General features: G+C 35.8%; 1 long non-coding RNA gene across 1 annotated transcript; it reads left to right on the forward strand.

Annotated features, from left to right (window-relative positions):
• The first annotated feature begins 351 nt into the window (after positions 1-351).
• On the forward strand, positions 352-11507 carry LOC138854228 (uncharacterized). The gene is made up of 4 exons (XR_011393445.1): positions 352-476; positions 3104-3213; positions 5977-6118; positions 11357-11507. It is a non-coding gene; the product is annotated as an uncharacterized lncRNA (long non-coding RNA).
• The last annotated feature ends 5542 nt before the right edge of the window (positions 11508-17049 follow it).

The raw sequence follows: 17049 nt of genomic DNA on the forward strand, positions 1-17049 counted from the left end.
ACGATTGCAAACAAACCATACCAGGGGCGGGATTTGAACCCGCGGTCAGAGAGTCTCAAAACTCCAGACCGTCGCGTTAGCCACTGGACCAGCTAGCCACAATAAAATTCGTCCAACTAGGTATATTTCTGCACCATAGGAAGGTTAGCATAGGCGCCAATGCTTCGGAGAATGAATGAACGAGGGTTAAACCCGATGCTAAGCGTCATAACTACAATGGAGCTGACAACCATATTACATGCAACGCAGCTCGTTCAATAAACTTCGCCAAGAGTCTTACCCTAATCCATTCTCTGAAGGCATTAAATAAAAAAATAAACACTTTGTTTATATTTTCAAAATTTCCATTGAAACAGGCTCAAATATGCGCTATGTCAGCAAAAATCAAGTCATTGCAAGCTTCAGCGGGATATCAAGAGCCCAGTGTGCCGCCGCCTGCAGCATGAACACAAACTGCGTCTCTTTCAACTACTACAGTAAGTACACGTCAGTCGAACATACGTATGATATAATAAACATCATATTTTTCTTTAAGCATTCTTGTAATTGTTTCTCTGACAGTGGGCGTGGCTCACCCATGTCATGATTCAGAGGCCGTGTTTATTTAAGTTTAGGAAATAAAGTTTTCCAGATTTTTTGGGTCATGAAAAATCAGTCCCGATAGAATGTAAAATAAATATCAGAGGGTCTTCAGCGGACTTCCCTGAAATCCCGTAGGCCTACGAAAATTACATTCTCCCATTGTCATACTTAGCAACTAAATAATGACATTAATGCTTCATCATTTTATATGTTTTAAGGCATGAAGAATCATATTTCATGACTATTTTCACGAATATAAGAGTAAAATCTCAAAAAATGTAATGATAATCAATATTTCTATCTCAGTCACAGGCATATAGGCGTATATATTAAATAATGCTTTCAAATGAGACCAAAATACAATACTAAAATGACGTACAGTACAGTAAGGGTGAATTATGATAGTCTCGTTGTTATGTCGTCCAACTGAAAAAAACAAGCAATAATTTCAGTGGCAGCTGAAGTAGTCATAGTTGAAGCAGACGCACTTACCATGGTACGACCCAGAAAATTAAAGTTTTGTACAGACATTTCAAGAGGGTTGCAGAAGGTTGCTGTAACTGCAAGATTGACTTCATGGATTTGGACAGCTTAACTTTACCAGCTCCTATCACACCGCTGCAACCTTTAGGATGGTAATCCACTGTGAAACAAGTTCTGGAACTAGTGGATCTTGGGCAGATAATCAAATGTTCGCCTGGCAGATAGCCCTTTGACAATGGAGGTACACAGCATTCCGAGTCTGTGGATTCATCCCTACATACCGATTTTACTTGTCGAACAGCTGCTTCCTGTGGAACTCCTACCTCCTCCAAAGACGAAATGTTCAAGGTAATTGGAGAGCTGGCTTTCTATCTTTAGTTCCTTAGAGAGCATGAAGGACCCATTGTCTCAATGATATTATCAGACAACTTCTGAAAGGCTTTGAAACAAAGCCGTTTGGAACGGCTTCTCAGGCCAGAAGTTGAATTGCAGCCTGTGACTACAGGAAAGAGAGGAAAGGCACTACACAGATTTCTACCTAAAGTTTCAGTAATGTATCTGATGTTCATAATGCGTTGATACCTCCCAGTGCCGTAGCTGACAGAAACTTTACACTTGGCAAAAGATGTGACTTCAAGGAGAGGAAAAAAATTATTACATTTTAGTGGGAGACACTAAAAATGATTTAATAACCTGTATGTTCACCGGTAGGTACAAGGGTGAATACTTGAAACATACACACTTGTGGGTTAATAGTGGTCTGTGGCGTAATGCACATACAGTATCGAATAAATATAAAACAAAATCTGTGTTACATAATGCATTGATTATGCTAAGTAGTTCATGGATGACGGCACGGGGCGCGTTTTGTGAACACTTAAATATTACGTTTTCGTATGGATTATTTCAGAGAGACTTATTTACGAGGATAGTGTTATTGTTTTCCTACAAATATTTTCCTTAATATTTGAGAATGCCTCATCCAATTGGCTTTAATTTTTTAACGCTTGTTAACAATAACTAGGGAAAGGCTCATGAAGGTACTCTGGTGTGATCTGTCTTCAGTGGGATAATTTGAGAACTCTGAGAACACTGATGGTATTCAACTTAGATGATTGGGACTGTAACAGGGATATGCAGGTCCACATTCTGATCAATAACTTGAGTGTGACTCTTCTGAAAAGTTTTAATATTTAATGGCTAATGCGTCTTATAAAACAGAGAATTCTCGGTTGAGTTTAGGCTGTGTAAGTGAGAATTTGTCAGTTTATTTACATAGCTAATGAAGACTGAATTGTTGGATTCTATGCAATTACTGGAGAGTGCGTCGTCTGGTCAGTTTGTTTTTTAGCGTGGGTCCATTTTTCTTAAGGGACGCTCTGCGTTGATGCTGTGTTGTAAATAAATTCTTTTCTATATGAAAAAATGAAGAATGGTTCTTCTGATAGGCATCAAACTTTAAAACCCAATGTATATCAGAGAAAGGTTTTGATTTATTTTAGTCACTGTAGGTGCCAAATTTGCCAATTTTATTGAAATGCGGAAATTGATAATGTACTTGTTTTCTAAGTGGTAACCTGCAACCCAAATTACCTGAGAATGCATCGTCTGAACTTGAGTATTTAATGATATCTAGAAAACGTTTCTTCTGACTTTTTAAACTTTCAAAATTGATGTATCTGAGTGGAAGATATGAATTCCTTTCCCCTGGGTAGGTGCCAATTAACTATTTGTGTTTAAAAAATGGAGTACTAGATTTCTTTGGATAAATTATTTATGCATCTGCTTGCATTCAGATTTTCAATGTTGATAATAAAGTACAATACAAATATATCTGCGTATTGTGGTTGATGAGATTTGGTTTATGAGATACTCAAATATCTTTCTCTGATCGCTCAGTTAGCCACCGATACACATCTAGTTCAGTTTATCTTCTTTGAATGTGCGTGTGTGTGTGTGTGTGTGTCTTTGTGTGTGTGTCTGTGTATTTGTGACTTTCATCTTTGTGCTCTTCTGTTTATCTACTTGTCTTGCCCAGGTGTGGACGGTCTGTGTGAACTGATGAACTCCAACTCTTACAAGAACAACGACCCAGCGATGGTGGTGATGCAAGACTGGAGTCACTACTCCGCTTACATTCTTGTACAGGTTGGCTTATCTTCATCGGAATTACTTTCTACACTTACCTATAGTACTTTACATTTCTCTTCGCATTATTTCCGACTACATTTGAAATCGGATCGTCTTGGATCTATTTTGTCCAGCAATGGTTTACGAATATTGGGAAAATTATTAGCTATTTAATTTACACTTCAACTAGAGTTGTTGATGACATAACTAAGAAAATTATTTAATTTTTAGTTACTTTTGAGTTACGTAGCAGATTAAATTATTGTGAATTTTATCCCCAGAATAACATTGTCGGTTTTCAAAACCATTTATCACACACATATTTATTTTTAAATCCCATAACACGATCATGAATTTTCTTAAAATTAAAGATATTCTTATTAGCCGGGAATGCTATATTATTTATAAATACATGTCTGAATACTATGAAGTCACATATATAAGTAAAACAAAGAAATTACTAGTCACTAGTAATCATGCATACAAAGGCAGATCAAACCAAAGAAATCTTACTTTGACTACATCACCATAAACTGCCACTAGGGAACACTGCCACACCTTCCATCACCTCATAGTTGACCTCGGGTTCTCTGTTTTAGCTGCTGGTCAGTCAGACGAGATCATCTCATAATGCAGACGTTGCTGACATACCTCCATAAACCTGGTATTAGAGACGACGATAGTTCCATAAGGGTTACTGTGTTTTTTAGGTGTGTCTGAAGTTACTTGGCTATTTACGTTGATGCTCAGTATTTCTATTTGAAATGATTTTAGAGTTATTAAGTTTTTTTTTTCTGGTATGCTTAAGATCATGCTCGTCCCTTCACTGTTTTCCCCAATAAAATGTTAACACATTCATGGTATAATCTTTAATTTGAACCATTTGTTTTGACTTGATTATTTTGCGTCATAGATTTAGTGTTTTTTTATGAGATAGTCATTTTTTTAATCTTTTTTATTTGTGTATGGACTATGCCAGTCAATGTTGTTATATTTTGTCTCTATTTCGAAATTGTTATTTCTAATTGACAATTTCTGAGCATACAATGTCAGTTGCGGAATGGCAATCATGTTAAAGAATGTTTGTTTAATTTAAACTCTGTATTGATCTTCCTTCTGGGATTGCACACACACACACACACACACACACAGATCACATGCTGTGTGTGTGACTCGGGGTCAGAAGCTGTGATTCGACCCCTGCAGCCACAACTTGGTGAGTGTATATATATATATATATATATATATATATATATATATATATATATATATATATATATATATATATATATATATTGAATGTTGCAACAATGAGAAGGCTGGAGGCAGTGGAGATGTTGTGTCAGAGGGAAATGTGTCGTGTGAATATAATGCAGAGAATTCCTAGTTTGAAAATTAGGGGAAGGTGCGGGATTACCAAAATTATTATCCATGGGGCTTAGAAAGGGTTGTTTAGGGGGTTCGGACATGTAGAGAGGATTGAACAAAATTAAATGTCTTCGAGAGTGTATAAATCTGTAGTAGAGGGAAGGTGGGGTAGGGGTCGGTCTAGGAAAGGTTGAAGGGAGGGGGTAAAGTAGGTTTTGTGTGCAAGGGGCTTGGACTTCCAACAAGCATGTGTGTGTGTGCTAGATAAGAGCGAATGGAAACAAATGGCTTTTAAGGACTTGACGTGCTGTTGGAGTGAGAGCAAGGTAACACTTATGAAGGTTAGGGTTAGGTAAGGTTCGTCAGGAAACAGGACAAGTGTTTCCTGACGCGGGTCTTAGCCAGATGATGACCCGCCGTTGGAGCTTTTGGTCATCTGACTGAGGCCTTCTGCTGGCTTACCGGTCCACCCCTTTAACCGTTTAGTTATATTTATGTAGGGATTCAGGGAAACAGGCAGGCCGAACTTGACTCCTGGAAATGGGAAGTACAGTGCATTCACTCCATCACTGTCTTGCCTCTGGCAAATGGTAATATATTAGACTCAGCTAGCATTTTCACAGCTGAGTTGTATGCAGTTCTCATGGCCGTTATATGCATTGCGTCAGTATCTGCCTCAACATTCGTAGTATCTAAGAATGCAGATACAAACAGTTTCCTTGTTAAATTAAATAATTTAGCACATTCTATAAATTATACTTTTGAGTTAGAACAAAATAACTCTTTGCACTTTCTAGATGTTTTAGTTATTAAGGGGATCCATTATTTTAATATTTAAAATTTACAGAAAGCCTATAAATAATTGCTCCTATATACCCTATTATTCTTCACATCAAGATAAAGTGAAACTGTCTGTATTCTCGTCAATGTTTTTGAGAACTTTGCGTATCTGCAGCAAAGATTTCATAGATTAAGAAATCTAAAAAAATTATGAAATAGTTGATCTAAAATACCCAAGAAACTTCATAAATATTTTAAAATTGCTAGAAATACTTTTTACAATTCAAAAAGGGACAACCAGCTTTATTCAACTAAAAATATGTTGGTTCTCTCTTACCATGAAAACTTGATTAATATGCCTTCTCTACTTAAGAATTTTAAAATCTTGATAAGGTAAAAAAAAATTTACATAAAAATTGTCGTGTCTTGGCCTTATATGGCTTCCTGTTTAATCTTTTTTTTCATAGTTCCTCGATAAAGTGAGAAATTAGGAAATCGCTTAGAATTTCACTATTTTTTCACAGTGGTAATTCTGCATATTGTGATATCACCTGTTTACTGTGATTTTATTGCATGTATATATATATATATATATATATATATATATATATATATATATATATAATCATACAGAAGCCAGATCCCAACTTCTGTCCTCCTGGGAGTGTCGTTCTTCCATATGACCATCCAGTAATCTACCGATATGATCCCACTGTCACCCTGATCACCTGCTCTAAACATCCATGGATCCTCAAACAGCATTCACAAAAGAAAAGTGAGTAAGGTCACTCGTTTTGGGAAACAATGTATATATATAAACAGGATTATGTTTTGCATAAGAAAACATAAAGCACATATGCAAGTCTAGCGTTAATTGACATATTTACCCAGTATCAACACACTCATATAGGACATCAACTGAACACATCACCAGAGGATTTCGACCACTTCTGCCCACTCTATTAAAATTTCTCCATAATTATCATCACACTTGCCCGAATAATCCAAACCCATAGTTATCACCTCTCCTGCCCTGATAATAAACATTCATAGTTACCACATCAATCACCCTAAACAACTCAGTTACTATTACAGTTGTCATAACCACCAACACCCGTATTTAATACAGTGCAACCAAATATATAAATTATTACTACCACAGTTGAAACTATCAGTAGTCCATCCAACTGTCATCAAGAAAACTTGGTACGAACATTTCACTTGATCCAACAGCTTAGTTTCATAACTCTTCCTAAAGATGACTCGCACCATGTAGGCAACAGCTAGCCTACATGATACCTTAATAACCTTTTAATTTTTACTTTAGCTGTTATTATGTATTGAATTACACTATATTATTATTAATATTTAAAAAAAAAACTCTCATACAGTAGACCCAAAATTTTTAAGCAATGTAGAGTAAAAGCGTTTCTGTAGCCCCTCCGGGATTAGGGGTCCTGAAGCCAGAGTTTTATTAGTTTCATAGTAGATCCGATCCTGCACACTATGTTCTGCATTGTTCTGCTGCCGTGGCCCCGTTAGAGGACCATTGGCAGCTCTGCCTTAATTAAGAGTATTTATGGTTTAGTCTCATCATTTTGCCACTGTCCGTCATGACACTGATACCATTGATTGTGTCATAAGTATGCACATATTTACATACGTGTATACACACAAAAAATTGTGCATTCGTGCATACATTTGCAAACACACATATATAAACCACTATATACATACGCAAAAGTGAATATGGGTACATTTAAACATACATGCACAGTACATATATGAATATTTAAGTACAGTATTCCGAAGGCGAACCTTTACTTGGTCTTCATTTTTTATTTTCTTCCTCAAACTTTTCGCTCTTTGTTCCTAACACGACAAGGCTTTATCAGCTAGTCTTCAAATTCTCCATTCTGGTCAAGGTTCTCGCAACACTTGGCATGTACAGGTGCCCCGTGACTAAAGTTGTAGGACATGTTCTCAGCACCTTGGAATGGCGTCAGTGACTTTCAAAACATTCTGCTGCTTGACCTTAATCATTCAAAACAGAGCCTCCTAATTTGACGAAGGCGGAAAGTAAATTAATGTGTATAGGGGCATACCTACTAATTTTGTGTATAGAGTGAAATTTTCTTCCCTGTTAAATCACGTAAAATCTGTTTTAATCTGCCTCTTTAGAATAACTTTAGTTTCAATGGCTGATGCATCTTTCAGCCAGGATAATACCCATCAGGTTTAATTTGTGTGCTGGCCAATTAGTACACTAAATTATTATATAAATCTTGGAGTTGATGTAATCCATAGGATAATTGGAGATTACCTCCTCGAATCGTCTCCAAATTTTTAGCCTTGATGTGTTTTCCTGAAAGGAGGTTCACGCTGTTCTTCTAAGCATAAGTCTTAATTTGCCAGTTTTATTAAGTAAAGTGTTATTCCTCGTCGTAATGGTTTCAAAATATTAATACCAATGCAGTCCATAAGACACTGTTGAGATGTAAATTTGAAATTTTTATAAAATGCCAGAAAAATTGGATTTGTTGGATTCAGATCAGTTAATGGAAACTGCTGTTTTGAAAGGCTACAAACTATATCAGTGACGGTGAGCTTTATTAAAAGAAAGCGTGGCTTTTTCCTTATTTTGAGCAGTATAAATTTATATTTGCTTATTATATAAAATACATTGGTTTCCATGTAATAACTAGGGAATGTCTCTTCTGTTCAGCTTTATACATTAAGCACTGGCATATCTCATGCCGCACTCTGCACTGTTCTTTTCAGGGAGTTATGCAGCACGGAGATGCCATTCTTGAATCACGCAGAGACCGAAATATTTCTAGTTATTTTCAAATTGTACTTACTGCCTCTGATAATTATTTTTATACCTTATCTAGCTACTACTCATAATCACAACTCATCTGATTCCAACAACCGTCACTCAGTTACTTCTACTTCCGACTACTGATAGTACTCATAATTACTCTATCATTTAACCTATAGTCTTCCGATAATTCACCATTACTGACCTTACTATCACTTCTCATAATTTCCGAATCACAAGTCCGATTGTCTGACGTCAGTTTAATACATTTGAAGTGGAAGAATGTAACAAAGACAGAATCTCAGGAGTTAGTTCAAATGAGCAGTCTCATACAGTCAGAAGACTAAGACTTCAATATATTCGTCTAAACTAGCCAATAGTGGACTAAACACATCCTCTGCTTAATATTCGCTAATAATGAAATAACTGTCAGAAACAGCAAATTCATTCCGTATTTTAATCCAAGTTCAGACCTGCAAACACACTTGTTTGGTATTGCAAAACGCATACAGTCGTGAAGGGGGATTTAACAAATTTAATTTCAGAATTAGAACGACTGGGATCAAATACATTGTTACCTTACTGGGAAGACAAAATGATTACCATGGATCTGAACCAGACTCTAGAGAGGATCAGCTAAGTGGTCGTAGAAATATGCTCCAGACACATACATTTACAATAAAAAGGCTCTCACTCTAGAGGCAAACCCGACGGATCTCATAACTTCTCAATGTTTTCCTTAAACAAACATTGATTAGAGAAACAAAGAACATTTAGCTCAAACTGGGTGCATCATGCAGAGTCCAGTAAGGAAAGCGCAAAATACCATAAGTGATATGGAAAAGAATCCATGATACTTATTTCTTTAATGCCAAAAATCCAGGTAAAACGCACATAAAGTTTCGGGCCCTTAAAGAATATGGCACACACTGACTACATTATTTTGTGTTTACTGAGCCGGTAATCAGCCAAGTGATCGTCGACCTAAGACGCTGAGAATATTCCTCAGTTTCTGACTTGAACTTAACTCCACTTGACTTTGAAATGGTAAATGATAGCACGCCCATGTACTCGGCTCCAGGCCAAGACTCGTGGAACTCCATATTCCTTAAGAATTGCAAGACACTACTAATTCGTGTCTTAAATATTCTGTTAATGAGGAGCCTGGAGACAGGAGTACGCTGTCATTAGAAAACACTGATAAAAACCAAACGCCACAAAAGTAGAAGGAAAACACTTGCAAAATACTATTGACTGATAACAACTTTGTACATTTTCACGAACTTTGAAAGGGCTTTAAGAAGCCAGATTGCCAATCATGGAATCGCAAAAATTACACAATTCAGAGAAAGATGACTTCAGAGTGGATCGCTTTTGCCAATCGCAATTGCTGGGCTACGATATACACTGGAAAACAAGCATTTGTAATATACTCTGACTTTGCAAAAGCAGTTGTCAGGTGAGACCATTGTGTAATATTGCATATAATGCATACAGAAGAAATATCTGGAAAAGCATTATGGTGGATGTTTAACCTCCCAACAAATGAACTCACAGAAATAAATTGGGGAGGGTAGGACACAGTGAAAGGTTTTCTTCCCTATTGTACAGTAGTAGCCCCAGTTTCCTTCCTCATTCTCATATCTGTCACAGAATGGAGCATAAACCATAGCCCTGTACCATCCTTTGAAGACAATATTAGAATTTGTGTGAGAGTGGCAACGATTAGAGACACAGCAAGCCTACAAGGTAATATGAACCAAGTCTTATAATGATTCACTGACAACAATATGGTACTCAATGAAGATTAATTTCTGTTACTTTGCAATGGAAAATTTAACGAAACTCTAATTGCTCAATAGAGCAGAATGTATATGTGAGAGACTTGGGAAAGCCGAAATCAGAATATATCAGGTTTAAAGACTAGAACAATATTATTGTCAATGCAGCAGTCGTAAAGAAAATTAAGTCTAGATAAGTCTAGATAAGTAGGTAAGAAAATAAGTCTAGATATCTATCTTTACTGCTCGTATAAATTCAATCACCTGAATTATTGGAAATATTTGCTGTCCCTCGAACTATACTCCTTGGCAAGTTGGCGAGAATGATTCATCATAATACAAAAATTCTGGAAATATAGATCCTAAACTTGCACACCAGAATCTCTCCAAATGAAAGAATAAAATTTGTCACACAGTGCAAATTAGCTAAACAAGAAGGATGGGCGCGATGAGTACATTGAAAGACAACTCATATGCAAGGAGATCAAGACCTTTCAACACCCTCCGTTCATGCATAAAGGGAATTACCAACAATTCCTTAGCTGATCTCAAGAGGGAACTTGAAAAATTCAACACTTCCTGATCAGCCTAGTTGTGGCGCATACGTGCCGTAGGCACGAACAGCCTTGTCTCTTAGGTTACTACCGAGAAGTCTGGTTTGAGACAAGTGTTGATGATCCTCAAAACCGACTACAGAATATTGCAGGTAACCTTACCTAACAGCTACCAATCAAAAATTCACCACCACCTGACCTTATTACTACTACTAAACAAAATTTCACCACCACCTGACCTTATTACTACTACTAAACAAAATTTCACCACCACCTGACCTTATTACTACTACTAAACAAAATTTCACCACCACCTGACCTTATTACTACTATTAAACAAAATTTCACCACCAACTGACCTTATTACTACTACTAAGCAAAATTTCACCACCACCTGACCTTACTACCACCATCAAAATTACAACTATTACAACCCCTACGATATCTCACATAACTGTACGATAACATTGCTTTGATGTCACACACAAGATAAATACCCTTAATTGTTGTCATTACAGATAAAGTTTTCTAGTGGAGCCTTTAGATGTATACACAAAAGCAAATAGTAGACAGGGAAAGTATACAAAAAAAAAATATCCAGCAACTATCCTCTTGCAAAAAAAAAAAAAAGTTTCTCTCCAAGAAATACTTATCGTTGTGATGAATTTCTGTCACTTTTCATGTGTATTCAATATTATAAATCTGTATAATCATACGCCACGATTCTGTCTACCAAAAGGATATCTAATATATCCTGCACCAAATTTTTCACTACAAACCCGTTCTCTATTCACGTATCCCAGTACCTACTGTGGTAACTTACGAGTTCTTCTGTCTCTTATTGACCCAATCCACAGATTGTCGTTTGGCACTGATGTACGACAAAGAGTTTTTGGGTTATGATATTGCTGCCTTCGCCAATGGCAAGATGAACTATATCGCATCCTTCAGCCAGTGTTTGAATTTCTCCTGCATCGGCTTGGTTTGTAATGCCCCAAGTGAGTTGCTCGGAACACCAGTGTTACAACACTCCATCATCATGGTCACATGCATCTGTGATATCGATTTCATGAATAACACTATTAGGACCTACTACATGTCTACAAAGTGTAGATATATGGTAGGATGTGTTCATCTACTTGTATCTATAGAGGCAACTATAACTCTAAGGTATCCACTATTGTGTATCGATATACAAGTGTGGCCTCTTTCTGTGCCTATTTTAATTGTCATACCTATCTTTAAATTCTTGTTGGTGTCCACTACATTTCTTATTACAATCTGTTCTCCAATTAGGGCAGCCAGTTTCACACTAAATTACCTTTGTGTATATCAACATGCTTGAAATTCAATGAAAATATTAATATTAATTAATCTTTGGAAAGTTAGGTTAAGTTTGGTTAGGCAAAAATATTTTAACCTATGTCTCCTTATAATTACCCGAGAGTAAAGAAATTGTAAAAAAAAAAAAAAAAAAAAAAAAAAAGGGAGCTTTTGTCTGGTAGCGCGAGCAATTCATCGATATATAGATCATGCATTTTTTCGTGAATCTTAAAACAAATCTGGAGAGTGGGTAGCTTCCTAATTCTTAAAGGTCGTTTACTACTATCACACTCAGGGGAATCTTTCTTGTACTTTTTTCTCCTTGCTCACGTCAAAATGAGCTTCCTGCCATGGTATATATATATATATATATCCAATAAATGTCCCAATCACCTTTGTCTATGGGCATCTGGAAAATGTGTTCCTGTATTTGATTCTTCAGTCTTCCAGTAATGTGAGAACTAACTCTTTGAATCTCATTTCAGTACTATCATTCATAATTTTCGAACCAACCTTGCAGCATGCTCTTGAAATTTTTAGTTACTTTTCGTACTTGATGAGCTGATGGCTCGAAACTGGCTCAGTATTCTGCGGTACTGATCTTAATTATATGATGTGCAATGATCTGAATATCTCACTGACTGATTCCTAAATACATATCTTATATTTTCTAACGTTGCATATGTTGTAGATTTTATTTTGTTCATGTGAAATTTTCTTTATCCGTTTCGGTGTGTTTATTTCCTTTCACATAGTACGTCTCCTCTTGCTTTTACCTCATAACCTTGTATATTCTAGGGTTGAATTCTATTAGCTATTGGTTGGACAGCCTTATAATAAGCAGTGTACCTTCCTCTTTTTTTTTTCTTCTCATTAGCTTTCTGTCGTCAAAAAACATTGACATATAGGAGTCTTTCATCTCGTTCGTCACTTCAGCTGTCAGGAACAACATAAGTCGATGAACTGAACCTTTCGGGTCTCGGTTTGTAGTTCATTCTCATTCTGACACTGCAGTGTGTGGCTTTTTGGATTCCTTATTGTTTGAATTCTGTAATTCACCTGAGTAGCCTCCGTTATTATCTTCCATGAGAAACGTGTCAAATACCATAAGACATCCTAAAAATGTCAGTCCTATCGTTCTCTTTCCATCCCATCCTTATCTCTTCATATAATTCCATTAGGTTAGATTGGATTTTCCCTTTCTGAGCCTTTTCTCACTTTTAACAATAAGGTCTGTTTTTCATGGTTTATTAATTTAAATTCTAGAAAAGTTTACAATCTTTGAATGGTACGCATGTCAGCGAAACTTGGATTGGTACTTTATTTATAGCTTTCCAAATCTCTTGTCTCGAATGATATGTTGCATATCCTAGACTAGGACTTCTGAGTATCTCAAACTTCTCTTTCCATATACAAAGCGAGATTCTGTATGATCCTATTGAGTCCAGTTTCTTCATGTGTTATATATATATATATATAATATATATATATATATATATATATATATATATATATATATATATATATATATATATCAATTCGGACTTCATGGTCTCGTGTGTCACACAGCAGAAGGGAAGTATGCCAGGCATGAGGAGGTCAATGACATCATAAAGAGAAGCCTCGCCACAGCCCGTTGCCCAGCTCAACGGGAACCCCAAGTGCAGAGGTCTGACGGAAGTCAAAAGCGTCCTGATGAAGCCACTATGCTACCTTGGAAGGATGGAAAGCAGATTGCATGGGACTACACATGTGCCGCCACATTGGCAGACACCTACTTGCCATACTCCGTAGTGGAAGGGGGTGGAGCTGCCAGCCACAGGGAGACCCAGAAGATCCGCAAATATGAAGACCTTCCCCCTTGCTATAACTTCATCCCAATAGGGTCGGAGACTCTTGGAGCATGGGGCAAGTGTGCTCTAAAGTTCCTAATAGAGCTGGGTGAAAAGCTCATCATAGAAACCAAGGACAACAGGGCGACCAGCTTCCTCTTTCAGAGACTCAGTGTTGCGATCCAGAGAGGAAATGCCTGCAGCATTCTGGGCACACGGCCCACCGCCGGGGAGCTGGACGAAGTATTCGAGATGTAGCTCTGAGTTACCTATGTTGTTTTACTTTCTATCGTATTTTTGTGAATGTTTTGTCAATGTATTTTGTCTTTAAATAAAATATATATAAAATATAGGGGGTGGTAGGAGAAAATTCTCAAACAGCTTCAGGGAGAACCTTGAGTTTTCCCTGAAGCAAGTTTATTCTTTTCTCTGAGGATGAGGGTCCCTATGACAGTTCTAGAGGTGGTACCTCCCTAATATATATATATATATATATATATATATATATATATATATATATATATATATATATATATATGTCGTGCCGAATATGTAAAACTGGTCAATTAGCAAGAACTCATTTAAAATTAAGCCCTTTCTGAAATTTTCTCTTATACATTTAAAGATATATTTTTTTCATTATTGTTAATGTAATAATTTTTAATTTTGCACTAAAAGAATCTTAGAAAACTTACCTAACCTTATTATAACAAGAACAATTTATTTTAGCCTAACCCAACTAAGTATATTTTAAATACGTTTACAATAATTTAATACTAAACAAACACAATCAAATATTTTTTTTTCGTTAGGTTCAGAATGATTTTGGCGAAATTATTGCATACACAAATTTTCACTTGTCCTATATGGCAATATGAGCGTTGCTATTTAAGCCAAGATCGCAAGTTCTGCCTATTCGGCACGACATTATATATATATATATATATATATATATATATATATATATATATATATATATATATATAATGTGTGTGTGTGTGTGTGTGTGTGTGTAATAAGATCACAGTAAACAGGTGATTTCAGAATATGCAAAACAACCACTGTGAAAGAATAGAGAAATTCCAAGTGTTTTCGTGACTACTCACATTATGAAGGAACAATAAAAGTAATGCATCACAGGAAGGCATATAAAGGGTCTAGACCACACCTCACTATCACATCCCACAACAAAGCAACACCTGACGAGCGACTCATAAGAAAGGGAACACTGCAGCAGGCCCGCTGGACCAACTAGACAGGTCCTTCACACAACCCACGAACAAACTATTCTACCCAAGAATTAAGAATTTTAAAATTTATTATTTGTCCAATGTAAATTCTTCCAAATTCTATTAATTATAAAATTAGAAAAAATCCCCTAGAAGCCGTTAACAGCAATTTCAATATAACAATAAAACTTCAATTGAAAGGCAAAGATGAATTAATCAAACAATTTACTTCCACTAATCCATATCTACCTTACATGTATGGACTAATAAAAACACACAAGCCAGGGAATCCAGTCAGACCAATTATTAGCTCCATAGGATCAGTTTTATATAAATTATCCAAATGGCTTGCTGACATTTTGAGCCCTATTGTTGGCAAAATTTCTAACTTTAATGTTAAAAACAACATAGATTTAGTTGATAAATTAACTCCTTGACTGACTTAAATGATTTTCCATGGTTAGTTTTGATGTTACTTCCTTGTTTACGAAAATTTCTGTTGATGATTTGTTAAGTTTCTTATCTGAAGAACTCGTTAATTATGATTTACTATTGCCAGTTCCTACTATAATTAAACTTGTTAAACTTTGCATTGTTGAAGCAAAATTTGCATTTAATGATAAGTTTTACACTCAGAAGTTTGGTATGGCAATGGGAAATCCTCTTTCACCTGTTCTTAGTAACCTATACATGGAATTTTTTGAAACAAGGCTGCTTAACACAATCCTCCCTAATAGAGCTAAATGGTTCAGTTGTGTTAATGATATTTTGTGTCTTATGCCCAAGAATGTAGATATACACCATTTCCTTGGTAAATTAAATAGCTTAGCCCATTCTATAAACTTTACTGTTGAGTTTGAAGAAAATAACTAATTGCCTTTTCTAGATGTTTTAATTATTAAGGGTAATAATGAATTTAAATTTAAAATTTACAGAAAACCTACAAATAACTGTTCCTATGTCCACTATTGTTGTTCACATCAAGATAGAGTTAAACTGTCTGTTTTCTCATCAATGTTTTTGAGATCTTTACATATTTGTAGTCCAGAGTTCATAGATGAGAAAATATCCAAAATTTATGAAATAGCTGATGATTTGAAATACCCAAGAAAGGTAATTGATAAATCCTTTAAAATTGCTAGAAATACTTTTTACAGTTCAAAAAGGGACAACCAGCCTTATTAAACTAAAAATATGTTGGTTCTCCCTTACCATGAAAACTTGGTTGATATGCCTTCTCTTCTTAAGACTTTTAATATCAAAGTTGTATTTAAAAATCTTGATACAGTAAAAAAACTTTTGATAAAGAATTCACCTCACAATGCTGACGGGTGTGTCTATAAGATTCCTTGTAAAATTTGCGATAAAGTTTATTACGGTCAAACTGGTAAAGTCTCGAACTAAGATTAAAATAACATAAATATAGCATTAGAACTGGACAAGATTCCAATGCTCTACTTATTCATGTGAGAGATTTTAAACATCCAATTGATTTTCAAAAAGTTGAGAAAGTTGTATCAAGCAAGTTCATGGTCGACAGGAATATAATTGAATCTTGTTTCATAAAAAGCAGTTTTGACAATAATATGAATATTTCCTTTGGTTTATATAAATTAGATCCATTTATAATTAATAGAATTTGGAAGAATTTACATTGGACAAATAATAAATTTTAAAATTCTTAATTCTTGGGTAGAATAGTTTGTTCGTGGGTTGTGTGAAGGACCTGTCTGGTTGGACCAGCGGGCCTGCTGCAGTGTTCCCTTTCTTATGAGTCGCGCATCAGGTGTTGCTTTGTTGTGGGATGTGATAGTGAGGTGTGGTTTAGACCTTTTATATGCCTTCCTTTGATGCATTACTTTTATTGTTCCTTGATAATGTGAGTAGTCACGAAAGCGCTTGGAATTTCTCTATTCTTTCACAGTGGTTGTTTTGCATATATATATATATATATATATATATATATATATATATATATATATATATATATATATATATATATATAGCGAAACAGAATGACTTCAAGAGTGTATCAGTCTGTAGTGGAAGGAAGGCGGGGTAGGGGTCGGCCTAGGAAGGGTTGGAGGGAGGGGGTAAAGGAGGTTTTGTGTGCGAGGGGCTTGGACTTCCAGCAGGCATGCGTGAGCGTGTTTGATAGGAGTGAAT

Source organism: Cherax quadricarinatus, chromosome 53 (genome assembly GCF_038502225.1).
Source record: "Cherax quadricarinatus isolate ZL_2023a chromosome 53, ASM3850222v1, whole genome shotgun sequence".
Lineage (NCBI taxonomy): Eukaryota > Metazoa > Arthropoda > Malacostraca > Decapoda > Parastacidae > Cherax > Cherax quadricarinatus.